Below are 20,792 nucleotides of genomic sequence, written 5' to 3' on the forward strand. Positions count from 1 at the left end.
CCTCAGCCACTTCCCAGCTGTGTGACCCTGGGCAAGTCACTTGACCCCCATTGCCCACCCTTACCAATCTTCCACCTATGAGACAATACACCGAAGTACAAGGGTTTAAAAATAAAATAAAATAAAATAAAAAGAGTTGTAGAAAAGAACTAGAAACAAAGAAAGATTGATGGATAGCTAAACAAAATGTGATATATTGATGCAATGGAATATTCCTGCATTGAAAGAAATGACTATATAGAGGATTTGGAGAATCTTGGGAAAACTGCTATGAACTAATGCAGAATGAAGTATGCAGAACCAATAAAACAATATACGTGTTGTCTATGACAATATAAACAGAACAATAAAACAAAACTGACTGTTGTCTAATTATAATGACCAAGTTTGGGTTCAGAAAATCAGAGTCCTGAAAGTTGGAAGGGGTTTCAAATAGCCATCTAGGTTATACCATACCTGTGTAATTAGGATTTGCTCCCCAGAACTCTAATTCCCAGCATCCCACTTTCATTCTCACATTAAGTCCTTACATTTTGGAGATAAAGTTTGTGTGTGACCCTGCCTCTCTCTCTTTTCCTGCTAATGTGGCTGGGAAGACTCTTTACTCAGGCTTTTACTTTTTACTTTTTATTTCTTTTATTTCAAGTGATTATTAATAAATCTTATAAAATATAATGCTTGGAGTCATTAGATACTAATTTTAATTTTACATACCTAAAAAAAAATCCTCCCTCCAGTATACTGGACAAGTGGTTATCCAATCTCTGCTTAAAGATACCCTCTACCTTTTCCCCAGAAGGGAAGAAAAGATTGAAAGTCTACGTCTCTTCTTTATAGAGGTTTGTGTTTGAAGGAGTTTAGGTATGGAGCATTGCATATTCACTCACATGGGTGCTATATTAATTGGTTTTGCTACACTGCTTTTCTACCCCCTCTTCTAAAAATGTTGTTATATATTTGGAAATGAATGTAATATATCAATTAAAACAGTGAGCCAGGTGGCTCAGTGAAAAGAGAGGCAGGACTGGAGTCAAGAGGACCTGGGTTCATATTTAGCCTAGGCCATTCCTAGTTGTGTGATCTTGGGCAAATCACTTAACCCCAAATACCCAGTCTTTACCACTCTTCTGCCTTGGAATTGATACTTAGAACTGGCTATAAGATAAAAGATAAAGGTTTTTTTTAAAAAAAGAAACAAAAACCCACCACTTTCTAAGTAAGAGATTCTTGGACTTCACAGTAAAGAGAGGACTGAAATACGCTTGACCCATTTTCTCATTTCCCCCTGCCTATCTGTTGAACCATTAACTATACAAACTAGAATTTTTAGTAATGCATGTATCTTATGACCTACTTTGTTCAATCTGTACTAAATTCACCTTGAATCTCAGATTCAAAGTGAGACACTCCTAGACACTACTGGAAACAAACATGTCTTTTTGAATTTCTAATTTCATCATTGGTAATTATATAAAAGTATTAGAGAGAATTTTTTAAAGCCCAATTACACTGATTTGGACAACAGATGTCGTGTAATTATAATGACCAAGCTAAGGTGCATTTCTTGAACCCTCACTTTTGTTCTATCAAAGCTGCTTAAACCATCAGTTACTAATTGGCAAAGAAATCATAGCAATTTTATTTGGGCTAAAATAAGGACTACAAAACAGGTAAACCCTGTGATGCCTATCCCTGGGGATTTTTGTCTTGGATGGGTCTAGATAACCCTCTGACTCTGGCTGCTGGAAAGTAAATCAAGGAGTTGAGAATTCCAAACTTCCTACTTTTACTATAATGACCATATGCTATTCCATGGGCACCCACCTCTGTTTATCGGCACTTGCCAGGCACCAGTCAAACCTGCTCCTCACCTCTACATCCAATCCAATCCAAATATAAACAGAACAATAAAACAAAACTGAATGTTTTCTAATTATAATGACCAAGTTTAGTTTTAGAACCAGAACAGAGAATCATCTCTTCCCTGAACATCAGTCCTGTACCACCAGCTTTCTGCTAGCCATCGGAAACTGGATGTTCCATAGACATTTCCAATGGAATGAAATGTCTTCCTTTCTTCTAAGCTTCTCTATTGCTGGGCTAGCCATGCACCACCATTGTCCAGTCTCTCAGTTGGTAACCTCGAGATTATCCTCAACTTCTCACTCTCCTTTATCCCACAGAGCCAATCAGTTGCCAGATCTCAATATTTTTACTTCCATCCATAACATCTGACTTCTTAACCTCTTCTCTTTATTCATACAGTAGCTACCTTAGTTCAGGTTGTCATCACCTCTTACCTAGATTATCAGCCTGTAATTGGCTTTCCCACCTCAAATACTCCTGCTTCAGTCTACCCTCTGTACAGCTAACTTGTTGATGGCTAAACAGTTAGTGAAGGTTTGTTGTGGGACCCCAAGTCTTCTGACTTACAAGGTCAATACAGTAACCTCTACCTACTATCGTGAATATACTGTGCTGTCTCTCAAATCGTTATAATAATTGTAAAGCACTTAGTACAGTGCCTGGCAGAGAGTAAGTGCTATGTAAATGTTAGCTATTATTATTAAGAATGATGTGGAACAATTAGATGGTTGTGTGTATTGAGAGTAAGGGAAGTCCTGGGTTCAAATTTGACCTCCTCAGGTACTTCCTGGCTATGTGACTCTGGGCAAGTCACTTAACCCCAATTCCCCAGCCCTTAGCATTATTCTATCTTGGAATCTATCAATCCTAAGGCAGAAGGTAAGGGTTAAAAAAAAAAAAAAAGAATGATGTGATGCTTCCTAAGAAAGCCCAACTGGGTCTCTTAACTGAATCACAGATTTCAGTCAGTGTGTTAGTCAACAAGCATTTTATCATGCACTTACTATGTGCCAGGTACTGTATTAAGCACAAGAGATACAAAGAGAGGCAAAAAAACAGACCCTGCCTTCCAAGAGTTCACATGTGAATGGTGACAATATAAAATGATCCTGCCACTGTAGGGCCAGGAAGTGCCACAGGGCACCCATCCAAATTACCTGGGCACTTGGACATTCCTTCCTTATTCTCTCTCCACCCATCATCTTGGCTCCCATGTTTACAGATTCAGCATGCCTCAGAGCAGCCCTGTGAAGGAGGGCATGAAAGGATTATCACTGTAATTTTACAGAACAGTGAAGTGATGCTGAGATATGGCCTGTAATACAGGACTCCCCTCTACCCCTCCAGTAGTGCCTTTCTTCTGAGATACCTTCTGTCTCCCATTGTGTGTGTAGTTGTTGGCATGTGATATTAGAATGGGAACCCCCTGAGGACAAACATCAGGTTTTTGCCTTTTTGTGTGTGTGCGCGCGTCCTCAGCACTTACCATAGAGCCTGGCATGTAGTAATCACTTTTTAAAGTTTGTTGATAATAAGGAAGAGAAGGATGAAGGGTGATAAGATTTATGATAAAGAGAGAGGCATGTCTTCCTATTGTGAATTTCTCATATGATGTCATGCCTTGTGCCAAGGACTTTGGTGCCAAGGGCTTTTCTCCACATCTTCAGTGGGGGCTTAGCTGAGTGGGCAGGAGCTGTTATACCCACAGAAGTAGCTGCCAAGTTGAATCACAAAAAAGGGAAAACTCACTGGATGATGACCATAAGGATAGGAGAGCCCGTGGTCTTGAGGGGTGCTCTCATTCCATGGCTTCTTGAACTCAGGGTCCTAGACTGCATCTATTAGGGCAATGGTTCCCAAACTTTTTTGGCCTACCACCCCCCCTTTCCAGAAAAAAATATTACTTAGCCCCCTGGAAATTAATTTTTAAAAATTTTAATAGCAATTAATAGGAAAGATAAATGCACCTGTGGCCGTCACCGCTCTCCTGGATCGCTGCACCACCCACCAGGAGGGGGTGGTGCCCACTTTGGGAATCACTGTATTAGGGTCTAAAAGAAGATGTTTTAACTCACATGGCACATGCCATGTCTTGTTCCTTCAGAGGTGGTGGTGTTCCACACCATCTGTTACACTAGCAATGTGTTAGTATTAAAAAGCTGAGCTTTTCTTTTCACAGAAAACATGGGGTCACTAAAAGAACTCTGAAATCCACCCAAAGCTATCCAGCCTGCTCTCTTTCTCCTTGGCAACTCTGCTTTAGGCTGATCATTTATCTGGATTCTTTAGCCCATATAGATATATGAGTGCATGGTGAAATCTGGGCAGCAGATATTCTTCATCCACTTGCTTTTTCCTGTGTGGATGGACAGACCAAACCCCTTTGAAGAAATCAAAAGTCTCTTCCTGGAGCCTCCTCAAGGCTTGTTATAATCAGCACACAAAGTATCTCTGAGGACCTCACCATCCTGATCTGGCCCGGTCACCAGATCTTGTCCATAAAAGTGGCAAATACTCTTGGGGATCGGTAGACATTTCTATTTTCTGTCATGCCATTTTTCTACTATCAGGTCACTGAACAGGATTATTTCTATTGTTACATCTTCCAAGGAATTCACAACATTTTGTTGTACGTATGGCTAGGAGGTATCTTACAGGCCAGTCCCTTAATAAATATTAATAGTGTTTTGTGGGGGGCAGCTAGGTGGTTCAGTGGCTTGAGAGCCAGGACTAGAGACATCCGGACCCCAGCTGGGCAAGTCACTTAAGCCCACTGCCTAGCCTTTAGCCTTGGAACCAATAAATACCCAGTACTGATCTAAGATGGAAGTGTTTTGTGGTTTACAGAGTGCTTTACATACATTATTTCTGGTCTTCACAGTAGTCCTTCGAGATAGAAATCCCCATTTTGGAGGAGACTGAGGTCATTTGGCCAGTAAGGTCCTGGGAATCCAGCCTGACTTCTCTTTCCACAACAGTTGCCTCCCCTTAGTGAGACGCATGTGCATGTCTCCAGTCTCCCTTCCTAAACTCCCTCTAGTCGGTACGGTCAAGGGACTTCTGCACGCATATCCCGGGGCAGCATTCCGTTGATCTAAGGATTACCGTGTTCCTAAGTTTTGGAGGACAGAAGTTGCGCGCCTCCAAGGCAGACAGGGAATGTATTAGAATTCTGCCTGGCCGAAGATATATCTCCCGGCGGGCTGAGCCTGTAGTATCTCTCGGCCATAGTTCAGGTGCTGGACAGAGCAGCTCCCACTGCCTTTCCTGCCTCCTCCAAAGAGAGGGTTTGTGGGGGTGGTAGGGCTGCGCCCCGAAGGTCCTTGCTTAACGGCCAAAAGGAAGCTGAGGCCAGGACTAAAGGGACCAGTCGGGGTCAGTAGAGTGGCCGGACTGGCCAGGGGCGGAAGGGATAGGGACAAAGGCCGCCTCCCGCCCGCGGGGTCCCTCCATCGGCTCCAGACTTCTCAAGTTCCTCCAGTTTGGAAGTGAGTGGGGAGGACCCCGGAAGGGAGAAAGTTGCTGCATTGGAGATAAAGAGAGTCCGCGCTCCCCCAAACCTTGGGGGCTGAGGGTCGAGGTTCCCGAGAGGCCGTGGCAGTCTGTGGAACGTTCCCGAGCGCCGAGGACAGAGCGTTCCCGGGAGCTACGGACCGAAGACTTCCAGGAAGCGGCTGCAGTCCATAGAACGTTCCTGGGAGGCAGCTTCAGCCGGTAGAACGCCTGGGGAGCCGCATATCCAAGCCGGCGCCCTGGAGGCTGTGGCAGACCGAGGCACCCGAGCTCACCCGCGCGCTGCCTGCTCCGCCCCTGCCGCCTCCTCCTCCTCCGCCTCCTCCGCCTCCCCTCGCGCACTCCTGGCCAACATGGCGGCGGCGGCGGGGGTCGGGCGGGATAGTTTACCTGAGCACTGGTCCTACGGGGTCTGCAGGGACGGCCGCGTCTTCTTCATCGAGTGAGTGACTTGGGACTGCGGGCGGAGGGCGCGGGGCGGGGGCGGGGGAGGGGGCGCGGCGCGACTTCTCCCTACACCCCGTTTCCCTCCCAGCACTAACAGGTGCATATCTCTCCCCGCCCCCCCCGCAGTGACCAGAGCCGCTGCACTACCTGGCTGCACCCGCGTACCGGGGAGCCCGTCAACTCCGGCCACATGATCCGCTCAGGTGGGCGCGGGGCTGGGGCTGGGGCTGGGGGCGGGCGGACGGGAATAGGGAGCGCGGGGCCGAGGCCACCTGGGTGGGGAGGCGGCTGGAGCGAAAGTTGGAGGCTACTTTTCTGATCTCTTTCCTGTTCTCTTTCTACCTGCTGGGGCTTCTTCAGACCTGCCGCGCGGCTGGGAGGAGGGCTTCTCCGAGGAGGGAGCCAGCTACTTCATAGAGTGAGTCCTGGGGGTCGCTATTGTGCGCCTGGGGCAGGGGAGGGCGGGGGTTGGAGGGGTCGGATCGCTGGTCCGCAGCGAGCCCGCCCCGCTGGACTTTGGCCAGCCCCGCCCGCACCTGAAAGTGCCCCAGCCCACCCGAGACGCGAGTGGAGCCTCCCGCTGGGCTGCGCCGGGGTTGGGGACAGCCAGGTGCGGGGGAGGGCTGGGGGCTGCCCCTGTCTCTGGGGCCCAGAGGCCGGCCCCGCCCCCGGCTCGGGCTCTGTTGGCGCGCACTGCCCAGGTTGGGAGAGCCGGCGTTTATGCAGCCCGGCGTGGGCTGAGCCTTTCCCCCTCTGGGGTCCTTAACCCCTTCCCCAGAGACTGCAGACTCCGAAGCATCCCTGGGCGCAGGGAGGGGGAGTAGTGTCTGTGGCGGAGGTTCCGGCTTCTCCCGCTGGGATCGGCGCGTCTAGGCTCGTTTGTTAAGATCTCCCCTTCCCAATCCGCGAGGGGTCAGTGGATGTGGTCGGCGCGGCGCGGGCCGGACAAGATGTGGCTTCGCCCGGTGCTTGTCTCCTAGCTCCTACAGGGCTCCCCGTATCCTGGCTGCCCAAGCAAGTGTTTAAGAACTCATTAAAATAAAATTTCCCGATTGCTCTTCCTAATAGACCAAACTGAGTCTTCCAGCTCAGTGTTCTTCCCCTAGTTTCCAGCCCCTTCGAGCTGCTAATAAATCTCCTCTTGTAATGCTTAACTAATACTACTCTTGCCCTCTCCCCCCCAGCCCTGGTCTGCAGGTGGCTTTTTCTCTGGGAGAGTTCTTCATTATCAGGCTTCCCTTTCCTATTTCCTGGGTTTTCAACTAGGCTCAGTTTAAAGTGTGGGGACCTTGATGAGTGATCGTGAATAAGTCACTTAACTTGACCGAGTTAATCCCTGGTAAAAAGCAGATAATGCCTATGCTGTGCAGGCCCCTCAAGGGCAGGGTGTGCCAGGGATAGGGAGCTTGGAGGTAACAAGACCTCAGGTTCAAGTCTGGCCTCAGGCCCAGAGTACCTCTCTTACCCTGGGCAAATCGTTTAACCTGTTTGCCTCAGTTTCTTCACCTGTAAAAATGGAGCCCATAATAATAGCATCAGTCTGTTAGAATCATTGTCTAAGGAGATTGAATGTGTAATGTATTTTTAAATTCTTAAAGAGCTATGTGGAAATGGGAGCTATTATTTATTATGTGATGGGGGAGTCTCTTTGGAGAGAGGGGTTTTGGTTTTCAGGATGCTGAGTAGGAGACAGAAAAAGCTTATGGAATCTAGTTCTGGTAATGGACCAGCACAGTGGTTTTGGGTCTCGTTTTGGAACCGAAGGAGTTCAGTTTGAATCTGCCGGCCTCCTGATTACAGGTGTCCTGGGGGCTTGTGAGGCATTGGGGAAGTTGTTTATCCAGGCTCCTTTAGCTGATGCTTGACATCCTCCCTCCCCACTTTTCCTTATGTACCTGGTCTTCCTTGACAATATTATTATTTGACATTTATATGTGCTTCATAGCATCAACTCTGTGAAACAGGGATTTCAATGTTCATTTTACAGGTGGGGAAACGGAGGCTGTGAAGTGTTAAATGATTTGTCTCTAATGGGGCAATCATGGTCAGAGGTGGGATTGAACTCACCTGTCCCTGACTCCAAGATGACCACTTTCTCCATCATGCATGCCACACTGCCTTAAGCCCAGAGGAGTGAAATAATTTGTTTGGAGTGTGAATAGTGGGTCATTCATGGAGCTGAGACTGAAATAGAAATCCTGTTTTCTAGCCTAGTTTTTTCACTTTGCCCTCATCAATATCTTTAGTGGAAACCCATTCAAGCAAATAAGTCTGTTGGCATTTAAAATACATTTCAATTAATTATTAATTATTTATTCAAAATAACTATCTATTTATTTTAAGTGATTTTATTATTAATCACTTAAAATAATGTTATTATTTATTGAAAATAAAATGATCAGTTGGTGTTTAAAAATCAAGTGGGTAGTTTGGGGGAAGGGAAAGGATTAGGTAGACCTTAGTATGGGGCAGTAAAGCCTTAGGGGACTTCCGAGGCTAGAGGTGGTGGGTCACCTTCGGATATGTTGGCTCTGGGGTGTGGAGACAGAATGAACTGCTCTCCCTCGCTTTGAACGAACTCCAGATTCTCCTGATTGCCTCAGGGTTGGACTTGTGTCTTGGCCAGGTCCCCGTTCCCCTCCTTCTCCCAGTGAATATTAAATCCAGAGGAGCCTGGCTGGACTGGAGAGATGCCTGCCCCAGGTGCAGCAGAGATACCAGGACCATGGCCAGGGACTGAGCCAGCTCCTCCTTTCAGATTTCCTACTCTGCTGGGCACAGGAGAGGAGCTCAAGCTAGACTTAAAGGATGTCTCTGATGGGGCTTGATGTGGATAGTCATGGCTGATCTGGGCCTACGTGACTGGGTGGTCAGGCTCCTGGTCTGGCTTCCCTGAAATTCTTATCTGTGTAGAGCAGGAGCTGGGGAGGAAGATGCTAAGACCTCCTCCATGTCTCCAGCCCTGAGGAGGATGACACATGATATAATCTTCCCTTCTGTATGTCAGGGCAGGTCTCAGAACTGAGTCTTTGAGCCGAGGACCATGGCTCATGACAGCGTCATAGGAGACATTGTCTCTCCTTCAGGTGTAGACGGGCTATTGATGTGCATTTTGCTAACATTAAGGTATCTTGGTTTTCTAATAGATTCCTAGTGGGGAATAGCAGCAAAAAGGGCATTACCCACGGAGACAGATTTAGAATGCAGTCCAGACTTACCCAGTCACTCACTGTGTGACCTTGGTAAATCCTATTCCTTCATAAAACCTCAGTATCCTCATCTGTAAAATGGAAGAACCTCTCTGGTCTGAAAATTCTTTTGATTGTCTCCCTCATTTGATTCAGCTTGACAACAATGATAATAGCTAGCATGGACACAATGCTTTTAAGGTTCACAAAGCACTTGTTTTGTAGGTAAACATGTAAATTGTCATTTTGTTGTAATTGTCACTACAACAAGCCTGAGTTAGGTGCTATTATTATCATCCCTCCCCATTTTACAGATAAGGAAACTAAGTTAGAAATTAAGTGATATGTCTGAGACAAGATTTGAACTTGGGTCTTCATGGGCCACTATGCGATCCACTTGCCTAGGTTCTACTTAGATGGCTCCTACTGTGTTCCCTAGGGTGCTAGGGTTCTGGGAATGCAGAAACATAAATGAAATGCTTCCTGCCCTTCAGTAGTTTTTATTTTATTGGAGGGAGAACCAAACTCTCCTTCTCCTCTGGTCTTGTGATGCTCCTGCTGAATTGGGACTGTGACAGGTGTGAGATGGAGAGTGGTTGGCTGGTGTCATTCTAAAGCTTGTATCTAGTACATGCCACTGCTTCAGGATATTCATTATCTGAAGTAATTGAGATGTGACTGTTATTTCTACAGGTTGTGGAGAGATCTTGGAAAGGCACAAAGGTTTCTTTGGCTGGCTAGGGAGTTTGAATGAGAGATCCCAAGAAAGCGTAACTTGAATGCCTAGTGGTCAGGCAGGTTGGGTAGCTGCCTTGCCTGGAAAACACAGCCCGTGGTGTTATTGGGATGGCAGCGGCTTTTAAAACTAGGATCTTTCAGGGCAGGAGATTGCGACAACCAATGGGTGTCTCATGTGTCTGTCTGTAAGCTGTGAAAAGTTCCAAATATTTGGCTATTTTGGTTCCAAAAAATGGCAAAATGGAGTAGTTCTAGGAGGAGCCACATCCCTGATGATGGATGCCACTACTTTTCCAAGTGGAAGAAAATTCCAAGTGTTAAAAGCTTACTGTTGTACATAAGGTTAAGGACAGCAATCCTCTTTCTCCATCTGAGATTAGAGAGAGAAAAGAGTAGAATTGATGGAATGGACTGTTCCATAAGATTTTTTTTTAACTTTTGAGTCATCACTCATTGTAGTATCCTTGAAACTCCTTAGAGAACCCTTGAGGCATGGATCTGTATAAGCTACTTTCCCAAAGTTCCATGAAATCCTTATTTGGGAGGATGTTCTAAAACCCAAACTTTGGAAAAGTAATGTTCTCAGGTGTATCTAGCATAGTTTTCCAACTTATGAATGTTGATTGAGGTTGAATTTTCAAATGAGCAAAATGTATATAAGTCTGGAAATCCAACCACTCTGTTTATTGTTGGGCTGGTAAAGATGGTCACCAAGGAAATGTTTTGGGAACTTTGTTAGTTTCTGCTCTGAAAACATTCCTTGGAAACAGTGTCATTTCAATTTCCTCCTGTCTTTGACAGAGCTGAGCAAACGCTTTGAGGTCTTCTAGTTCAACCACCTCATTTTCCAGATTAGGAAACTGAAGATTAATTTTTTTTAATTTATTTATTTTTGACATTCACTTAAACAAATTTTTGATTTCCAAATTCTCTCCCTCTCAGATTAATTTTTTAAAACCTATTTATTTTTGACACTCATTTAAAAACATTTGAATTCCAAATTCTCTCCCTCTCTCCTGCCTGTCCCGGAGGGTTAAATTTAACCAAAAGATTTAAAGTTTAACCAAATCAAATGCCCAAGGTCATATAATGGTAAGGGGAAAAGCTGGGATTTGGATTTAGGTCTTCCAGCATTCTCCCCCAACCCCTCCCATACTATGCTGTCATCCTAACCCAGGAATTCGAAAGCCCTTTTATTTATTACTCAAGGTTAGGTTCAAGGTTCTTAACACCCTAGTAGTTTGGCATTTTAAATTTCACTTCCTGGTGTTTTTTTTTTAAGCAGCTGAGGAAGGGTGGAAACTGGTTTATAGATTTAAATGTTAGGCTCTCTGAATAACAGATCACGTTGCCAGGTGGAAAGTGGACAGGGAGGATTAAGGTTCTTGGATATTTGCAGTGAGTTTTCACTGACCAACCCAGAAAAAACTTGGAAGATGTTTTTAAGAAAAAATAGTTGCCATATGAGGCAGTCACCAAAGTAGGGTGGTATTTCAGATATCAGACAGGTGCTGGATGGAGGCTGTGAACTGGCACCTCATACTGGAATGGGGAGTTCCCCATATGTGCGTAGGATCTGTAAGGTTTTTTCCTTGTTTTTTTTTCCCCCCTGTTTTTCCTTGTTACCTATGGAAGTATATTTCAGGTTTTCTAAATTAAGGCACTGTAATAAACTCCTTTCTGGTGCTTAGATTAGATGGCCTGGTTATTCTTCTGGAACACTCAGTAACTTTCAGAGATGCAGTGTCATGTAGTGTATTTTTTTAAGTCATTAACATCTGTCTTGTGATTGATCAAGGTAGAAGAGTGGTAAGGGGTAGGCAGTTGGGGCTAAGTGACTTGCCCAGGGTCACCCAGCAAGGAAGTGCCTGAATCTGGATTTGAACCCAGGACCTCTATCTATTGAGTCCTCTCCAGGACTAACTCTTATCTATTGAGTCACTTAGTCGCTCCTAGCATCATATAGTATTGACTTGGCATCTGAAGGCCTAGGTTCGAGTTTCCAGTTCTGTCACTGATCACCTTGGACAGGTCTGCTTATCTCTAGACCTCTGTTTCTTCATCTGCAAAATGGGGAGATTATGAGGCTCCAATGAGATTTCACGTGTAAAAGTGAATTATAATCATAATTTTTTTTAGACATGAGAGCTCCTTACTCCATTAGGGGTTTTTTGTTGTTTTTTGTGTGTGTGCCTCGTTGGAAGTTTTTTAGCTGAATGTTTCTTGAAGTAAGGAACTGTGTCTGAAGTTAATTTTTAGTTCCCTTGATATCAGTGCTGGGGGTAAATATACTTACTCCTTTGTTCAGCTAGCGTTTTTGCCTATCAACTTCCTTGAAAGATTTGTAATGGTGTAGACACTGGCCAGTCTTCATGCGTATTAAGGAAGTCGTGGTGTCCAGGACTAGGCAGGTGACCATGCCAACATACTGCGCTCTGGACAAATGGCAACTGGAGTTTCACATTCAGTTCTGGTTGCCATGTTTTAGGAGACATGGACAAGCCTGGAGAGTGTCCAGAGGGGTCACACAGGACAGTGAGAGGGGTCTTGGATCCATGCTATGGTGGATTGGTTAGAGAAAATGAGAATGCTGAGTCTGCAGAGAAGACTTGGGGAAGGACATGGTAGCTGTCAGTCTTCAAGGATTTGAAGGTTTGTCCCATAGATAAGGGTATGAAGTTGCTCTTGGCTGCGGAGGACAGAGCCAGGGGTAATGGGTGCCAGTTGCCATGAAACTCACTTAGCCTTGTGGTCAAGAAAAATTTCCTACCCAATGGAACTACCCAGAAGTGGAAAGGGTTCTCTCTGAGGATAGTAGGTTCCCCTGCACTGGAGGCCTTTTTTTTTTCTTTTTTTTTTTTAACCCTTACTTTCTGTCTTGGGGTCAATACTAAATATTGATTTCAAGGCAGAAGAACAGTAAAGGCTAGGCAATGGGGGTTAAGTGACTTGTCCAGGGTCTCCCAGGAGTTAGGAAGTGTCTGAGGCCAGATTTAGACCTTCTATCTCTGGGCCTGACTCTCAATCCACTGAGCCACCCAACCGTGCCCGTTATAGAGCTGTTGAGAGTTGTTTGTCACTTTTGTGTTGTTATGAGGCATGGGAGAGATGCTTCCTGGCCATTTAAAATGCTTCCCAGATAACCATCTCCTTAATCAATAGCAGATCCTGATCTGAACTCTAAGCTCCATAAATCAGGAGTTTGTCACCTGGGGGCCCTGAGCTTGGATTTTTAATATACAGATAATTGCATTTCACTCTAGTGAAATTTCCTTTGTCATCCTGCGAATTTTATATCAGGCATTTAGAAACATTCTGAGAAGGGAGTCCGTAGGCTTCATGGGACAGTCAAAGGGGCGAAGAAGGTGAAGAACCCTCTGTCAGGGAGCAAAAGAAAACATGAGATGATTTTGTTTTACTAAGCAGCATCTGAAGTGGGGCAGGTGCAAATGATGGTTTCTTACTTTCCTCTGACTTTCCTGGGATAGAGGGACGGGGTCCCGGTCCTCCAGTTTTTCCCCTTGGAGTCCCAGTTCTGGAATGTGGGGAAGACCCGGGATGGGGTTCTTGCCTAGAAATCCCCAGTCCCTAGTGGATCTGTGCTCTGCCAAGTCTGTATGCCCTGGCAGAAGGAGGGAACCCGGCTGCCTGCTCCAGCTTTGACCCTCCAGTCATTGCTGGGGCCATTGGTCAGCTGACGGCAGCTTAGAGGGAGAGAGAGGTGCCTCTTAAGCCTGCTTAATGCTTTCATGGTCCTTTTGGGAGTGTTTCTACCGTCATAGCAACTGTTTGCAGCTTTTCTGGGTAGGGGGCAGAGAACAGGGAGAGAGGGATATTCCCTGCCAGAGCGGGAATTGTCCTCTATCGTGTTTTGGCAGTTCAGAATTAAAACATCCTGTCTTCCAGGAGGGTTTGGCAAGTCTCCCAATCCTCCCTCTTACGCATTCGCTTCATCAGGAGGATAGGCAGCTTGGTGGTGGCTGTGGGTTGATAATGAATGAAACAAATGCACAGATAATTCACAAATTTTATTTTACCCAGTAGCGCCAATGTCTCCCTCATTTTAATCTTTTCCCTCTCTTGTTCAAAAGAAGTAAGTTTTGAGCTGTACTCTGTGAGGGAGGTGGAGGTCTTGATTTAGGATGAAGAAGATTAGGATGGAGAAACTTGATTTAGGATGGAGCCAGGTGAGGATAAACAGAAGGGATGGAAATTTCTTAAGTAAATCAAATCCTTGGCTTCAGAGATGGAGCTGATTTGTTTACCTCTTTAATATCAGTTTTCTGACAAGTCTTGCCTTTTGAATTTTTTTTTAATAATGGCAAAGATGGGCAGATGATCCCGTTCTTTTTTCTCAAATTTCCCTAAATGGTCAGATCTGTTTATGAACCAATGACCAAGCAATATTTATAAAGAATATCCTATGTATGAGGCACTGGGAGACAAAGGTGAAGAATGGACCAGAGAGATGGGTGGTGGCACCTGACTAGAGTATGGCAGGAGACCTGACTAAACAGATCCACAGGGAAATTGGTTTTAAATGAAGTTCGAGGATCAAATATTCTCTAATTTGATTTTCACATAAACCATGGGAGGTAGGTGCTGTTATGATCCCCACCGAATATATTGAGGCAGACATAAGTTAAGTGAGTTATCTAGGGTCTCACTGCACAATAAACCTAGAAGGTAGGCATTCTTATTTTCCCCATTTTTCCATCGAAGAAGTCAGACAGAGGTTAAATGACTTGCCCAGGATCACACAGATAGCAAGTGTCTGAAGCTGTATTTGAATTCAGATCTTTTCCACTTTAGGTGAAGAGCTGAATTCTTTGTGTTACCCAGCTGTATGTTTAGGAAATGAACCAAGGGGAAGAGGCTGTAACATGGTATCTTTACAGATCCAAAGTTTGGTTCTGTCATAGTGGCTTAAGTGGGTCCCAAATAACAAATTTGAACCCTGCGAGCCAGGAGAGAGGGAAATTAGAATCTCATTTCATAGATCCTTGGATTTCAAGGAGTCTGAGTAGAAGCCTGAACTACTACCTGCAAGATTGTCCCAAGCTGAATGTGAAACTCTCTCTCCAAAATGAAATTCTAATGATATAGGCAAAAATAGTTCTGATGAAGAAGAAAAGAAGGAGCTGACTTTTTTTTTCCAAGAGACCAATGTGGATGCACAGAGAATTCTGAACAAATTAGATTTTTAAAGGACATATCATAGAATTCTAGATTTAGAGCTGGAAGGGACCTTAGAGTTCATCTCACCCCTTGATTTTACAGATGAGGGAACTGAGACCAAGATAGCTTAAGTAAGGGAGAAAATAAACTTTTATTAAGTACCTAATATATGCCAGGTACTATGCTAAGTGCTCTAAAAATATTATCTCCTTTAAGATAATGCTCAAAATGAGATAATATTAACTCTTTTACCAAAGGTCACAGAAGGTAAGAAGTAGCAAAGACACAATTTGAGCCTAGGTCTTCTGACCCTAAATCAATCATTCTTTTCTCTGGCATGAATAAAAGTTTTTTCTTTATTAAATTTTTTATTTTAATAAATTTCCACATAGGTTTTCCAAGTCATATGATCCAAATTGTCTCCCTCTCTTCTTCCCTCTCCTCTCCCAGAGCTGACAAGCAATTCAATACATAAAATATATTTCTATATTCATTTTTGTAAGTGAATAATCTTATACAACCAAAACCCTAAAACATATAACTAAATAAACAAGTGATAAATCATATGTTTTCATCTGCAATGAACAAAACACCAAAGGAGCAGTTTTTTTTTTCTGGGAAAGTTTGATCATTGAGAGGGGAACAGGGTTGGTCTCTAAATCAAGGGCTTTTTATAACATCACTTTGTATTTTCATTTCTACTGCTTTATACTTTTCCTATGCTCTCATATAATTTATTAGTTCCTTGTAATGGCTCTCTGAGATAGACAGGATAGCTATTTTTATCCTCATTTAACAAATGAGAAAACTGAGGGGTTAAGTGATTTTGCTTAAGAACCCATAGCTAATAGAAAGACCTACATGAACTGATGCAGAGTAAAGTAAACAGAACCAGAACAGTGCACACAGCTTTGATCAACTTTGATAGACTTAGTTACTCTCAGCAAAATAATGATCCAGGACAATTCTGAAGGACTTAGGGAAAAGAATGCTATCCACCTCCAGAGAAAGAGTAGAAATGCAGATCAAAACACATTAATTTTTCACTTTAGTTTATTTGGGGGTTTGGTTTTATATGATAATTCTTATAAAAATGAATAATATGGAAACATGTTTTGCATGATAATTCATATATAACCAAGTTGAATTGCTTGCTAGCTCTGAGATGGGGGAGAGAAGAGGAGGGAGACAATTTGAATCATATAACTTTGGAAAACTTACTGGGAAATTTATTACATGTGTTGGCAAAATTAAAAAAAAAATCAGAACTAATCAGAGCCAAAGCCGAAATTAGGAACTAGGACTTTTGACTTATAACTCTCTCTACTACAACAAGCTCAGTGGGTATTGTGTGAGTGAGCCCTGGTGTTCCTTAGTGCATGATATAAGACTGTGTTTTTTCTCCAGCTATGTTGTTCAGTCATTTAGTCATGCCCTGACTCCATGATCCATATCGCACCAATGCCACCATGGGATTTTCTTGGCAAAGATACTGGAGTATGATTTATCATTTCTTTCTCCAGCAGATAAAGGTAAGCATAGCTAAGGGATTTGCCCAGGATTGCACAGCTAGCAAGTGTCTGAGGCTGGATTTGCACTCAGCACTTCCCATCTCTAGATCTGCCTTTCTATCCACTAAGCTACCCAGTTGTCCCCCGCCTGACTCTTCAGCCTATACTTTGAGCACTTCTGATTTTTCCAAACCAAAGCCTCCTAAGAGTGAGCTAGATCATCCACAGAAAGGAGCAGCCAGAGTTCCAAGATGTTCAAGAGAATGATTGGGACAATCTTGGGCTACCATTTTCTGCAGTATCTGAACCAAGAGTTAAAGTGAGGTCTTCCTGATTCCAGGCTGACTCTATCTGCTTTGCTACCTCATTGTCTCAGGTAGAGAAGAGATCTCACAGGCCAACCCTCTCCTTTTTTGTTTGAGGAAACCGAGGCTTAGAGAATACAATGATTTCTCCAAATCAGATGGGTAAAGAATAACCAGCAGAGATGGTAGTTTGAACCCAGATCCTCTAATTCCACAACCAGGGAGGGCTGTACCAAATTCCCATTGGGAGATCAATGTGTTACAGTATAATTGGAGCTGGGTTTGAATGTCAACTTTGTCACTTAGCCTCTGTGTGATTTTGGGCAAATATGGGTGTCTGCCCCCTTTCTGTTGGAGTAAGGGTGGTGGTAGGCTATATAGAGATGATCTTTGAGGAACCTCCCCCTCCCCAGCTCTAAATCTGTTCCTTTAAGCCAATGGTTCCCAAACTTTTTTGGCCTACCTCCCCCTTTCTAGAAAAAATATTACTTAGTCCCCTGGAAATTATGAAATTATTTATTGAACTCAGAATAGAATGTAATACAAAAAAAGTGTGGCCATCACCATTCCACTGGATTGCTGCAGCACCCACCAGGGGGCGTTAGCGCCCACTTTGGGAATCACTGCTTTAAGCATTTGTCCCATCTTTTGGCTCCTCTGAATGGCCCCATGGAGTCCAGGGAATTTCTGTGCCATCAGTTTCCACTCAACTCAACTGGCTCTTCTAGCCAATGGCGACATCCAAGGGAAGGTCTCGCCACAGGCTGTCGTGCCTGTTCTCACTTTCCCTTCTCTAGACTCCCTCCCAAGCCGCTATCTCTCTCATTCCGTGGCAGAGCCAAGTCTAGACGCTTAAGTTCAGGCCCTTTCCGCTACATCACCCTGCCTCTCCAAGAAGAGATTACTGTCCATTAGATTACATTATAGCCCAGCTAATGCAATGAGTGGCGCCTCTTTGTCCAAAGGGCAAAAATGCAGATCAAACCCCTTAATTTTATTATAAAGAAGGATACTGGATAATGGCCCAGAGAGTAACTAGTTGACTAAAAAAGACAGTCTTCAGATTTTTATCTTTTTGGTTGTTTCTGGCTTGCCAACGGGTCAAGTCACCAAACACTTATTAAGTGTTTATATGCCTACTATATACCAAATGGTGCGAATACAAAGAAAGGCAAACACCAATCTGCTTTCAAGGAGCTCTCAGTCTTAATGGGAGAGACAACATATACCAATAAGATACCGACTGGATAAGCTGGAGATAATTGGTGGAGAGAAGGCTTAGGAAAACTTGAAGAAGGTAGGATTTTAGCTGGGACTTAAAGGAATCCAGGGAAACTAGGAGATAGAGATGAAGGGGAAAATTCCAGGGATGGAAAACATTGAAGATTGGGAGATCTTGGGTTCAAATTTCTAGCTGTGTGGCCCTGAGCAAGTCACTTAACCCCCATTTCCTAGCCCTTTCTGCTCTTTTGTCTTGGAACCAATACTTAGTATTGATTTTAAGACAGAAGGTAAGAATTTGAAAAGGAAAGGAAAGAAGAGGAAATGCAAAGAGTCCATCAGAGAGGGGAGATTTTGGATTTAAATTTAACCCCAGATACTTTCTATCTGTGTGACCCTGGGCAAGTCACCTAACCCCCATTTACCAGCCCTTTCTGCTCTTCTGCCTTGGAACCAATTCCTAGTATTGATTTTGAGACAGAGAAGGTAAGGGCTTAAAAAGGAAAGGAAAGAAAAAAAGAGAAAATGCCAGGAGTCCAGAGATGGAGGGTCTTGTGTGGGGAATAGCAAACAGGGTGGCCAGGGTCACTGACCTCAGATGATAGGATGAGGGGTAAGGATTAAAAAGACTGAAAAGGTAGGAAGGGACCAAGTTTTGAAGGACTTCCAAATTTAAGCAGGATTTATACTTGATCCTAGAGATAAAAGGAAGCTACCGGAGTTTGGAGAGTTTGTAGGGGGCTGACCTAGATGGACCTGGGCTTTAGGAAGAGCAGGATGGGAGGAGGGAGAGGACTAAGGCAGGGAGACTAAGGCAGGCTATTGCACTAGTCCAGGTGTAAGGTGATAAGGACCTGTGCTAGGGAGGTGGCAGTGCCAGTGAAGAGAAAGCAGTGAATCTAGGTGAGAAGAGGAAGAGATTTATTTTTTAAAACTCTTACCTTCTGTCTTAGAATCAATACTAAGTATTAGTTCCAAGGCAGAAGAATGGTAAGGGCTAGGCAAATGGGGTTAAGTGACTTGCCCAGGGTCACACAGCTAAGGAAGTGTCTGAGACCAGAATTGAACCCAGGTCCTCCATCTCTGGGCTGGCTCTCAATCCATAGCGCCACCTAGCTGCCCCTGGGAAGAAAGAAATTTCAAAGATATTGGCAGAGCTGGAAGGGACAAAAGGTCCTTTGCCTACAGTTCTCTAGTAATAAGGGAATTAATTGCCCTCCTTTCTCCATCTCCAAGGCCGTCCAGGACACTACTGGACAACTTTCATTGTTAATAGAGTGTTTTTCCTTCTATCAAACTGAAATCTGTCTCTTTGGAACTTGCATTTATTGCCCCCCCATTGCTAGTATTGCCCTCTGGGGCCAAAGAAAATGAGTCTCATATCTCTTCTAGCCGAACAGCCCGCAGGGATGACACAAATTTGAGAGGTCAGTGGAGACGGAGGAGTATATTGTCCTTTCCCTCCTGCAAAACTGTTGTTTCATAGAAAAAAATGTTTAAGGGAGGACATGTTCTAACTTGAAGATCTTTTTAGAAAGGGAGCCAGGTCCTTCTCTAATCTTAGTGCCCATGAATGCCTTTCTAAATGGAATGAAGTAAATTGGTATAATTTCCTGGCACTTTGCATTGTTACAGTTTTTATTCCAGTGTGTGGGTGCTTGGGGAGGCCGGGCAGGCCACAGTGTCTGCTCCTTTACCTTTGGGTTTTGCTCAGAATTTGTTACAAACTCACCTTGCCTGAAATGTGTGGAAGTGTTTACATATTTGTCACCAAATAGTTTATGAACACAGAGGTGATGATTAAATCTCTTTTGGAAAAGAAATATTTCTTGTTTCCTGTTCTATGAACAGATAGAAATGGAATTGGAACCAAGAATGATGTGTGTTTGTGACTTCCATTCAATAATTCAGTTCAGCAAAGCATTTATTGAGTGCCTGATGGGTGCCAGGCTTTGTGCCAGGTGTCTGTGGCAGAAAAATAAAAATGAAATATGTCCCTTCTCCTGGGAACTTCCACCTTATGAGGAGGCAACAGCATGTAGGCACGTAAGTCAATACACAAGATCTATTCAAAATGAATGCAGAGTGACTTGAGGGAAGGGAGATCTTGAAAGGTCTCTGGTGGCAGGAGGTGGCAGGCAAGCTGCACTTTGAAGGAATTTAGGGATTCCAGGAGGCAGAGATGAGGAAGGAGTATATTCCCGGGATGGGAGACAACTTCTGCAAAGGCCTGAGGTCAAGAGATGGAATGTTGTTTAGGGGAACAAAGTAGGCACATTTATTAGAGGGCTTCCCTCCCTCCCTCTTCCTCTCTCTCCTTTTCTTTTTTGCTTTCCCTCCACTCTCTCCCTTCCTCCCTCCCTTCCTTCCTCTCCTCCTTCTCTCTGCCTCTTCTCCCCCTTTACATTCTTTCTGTCTCTATATTTTATATATTTCTTCTTTCTTTTCTGAATCGTAGGGGTGTGCTGGAACCAGCTCCAACTGGCTCTCAAACCCCAAATATTAATTTTTCAGTGTAAACATTTACACTGTGGAAATCTCCTTCTCTGGTAACAAATTAGTACAGTTAAGCAAAACATAGCAACATATTAGCCAGGTCTGGAAATGTATGACTCCTCATGCCCCGTTGGTGGTCCTCTGCTGAGAGGGGGAGGTGTTTCTCCATCAATGCTTTGATGTCCCAGTAGGTCTGTACCTTCGGATTCAGATCTCACCTCTGAAGTTTCCTACCTGCCATGGAGAGGGGTTAGATAAGAAGGTTCCCCGCTCCACCCCCCACAAGGTGTCTCCTCTTGTGGGTCTCAGATCCTTTATATTACTGTTAT

This window comes from Gracilinanus agilis, chromosome 6 (assembly GCF_016433145.1).
Source record: "Gracilinanus agilis isolate LMUSP501 chromosome 6, AgileGrace, whole genome shotgun sequence".
Classification (NCBI taxonomy): Eukaryota; Metazoa; Chordata; class Mammalia; order Didelphimorphia; family Didelphidae; genus Gracilinanus; species Gracilinanus agilis.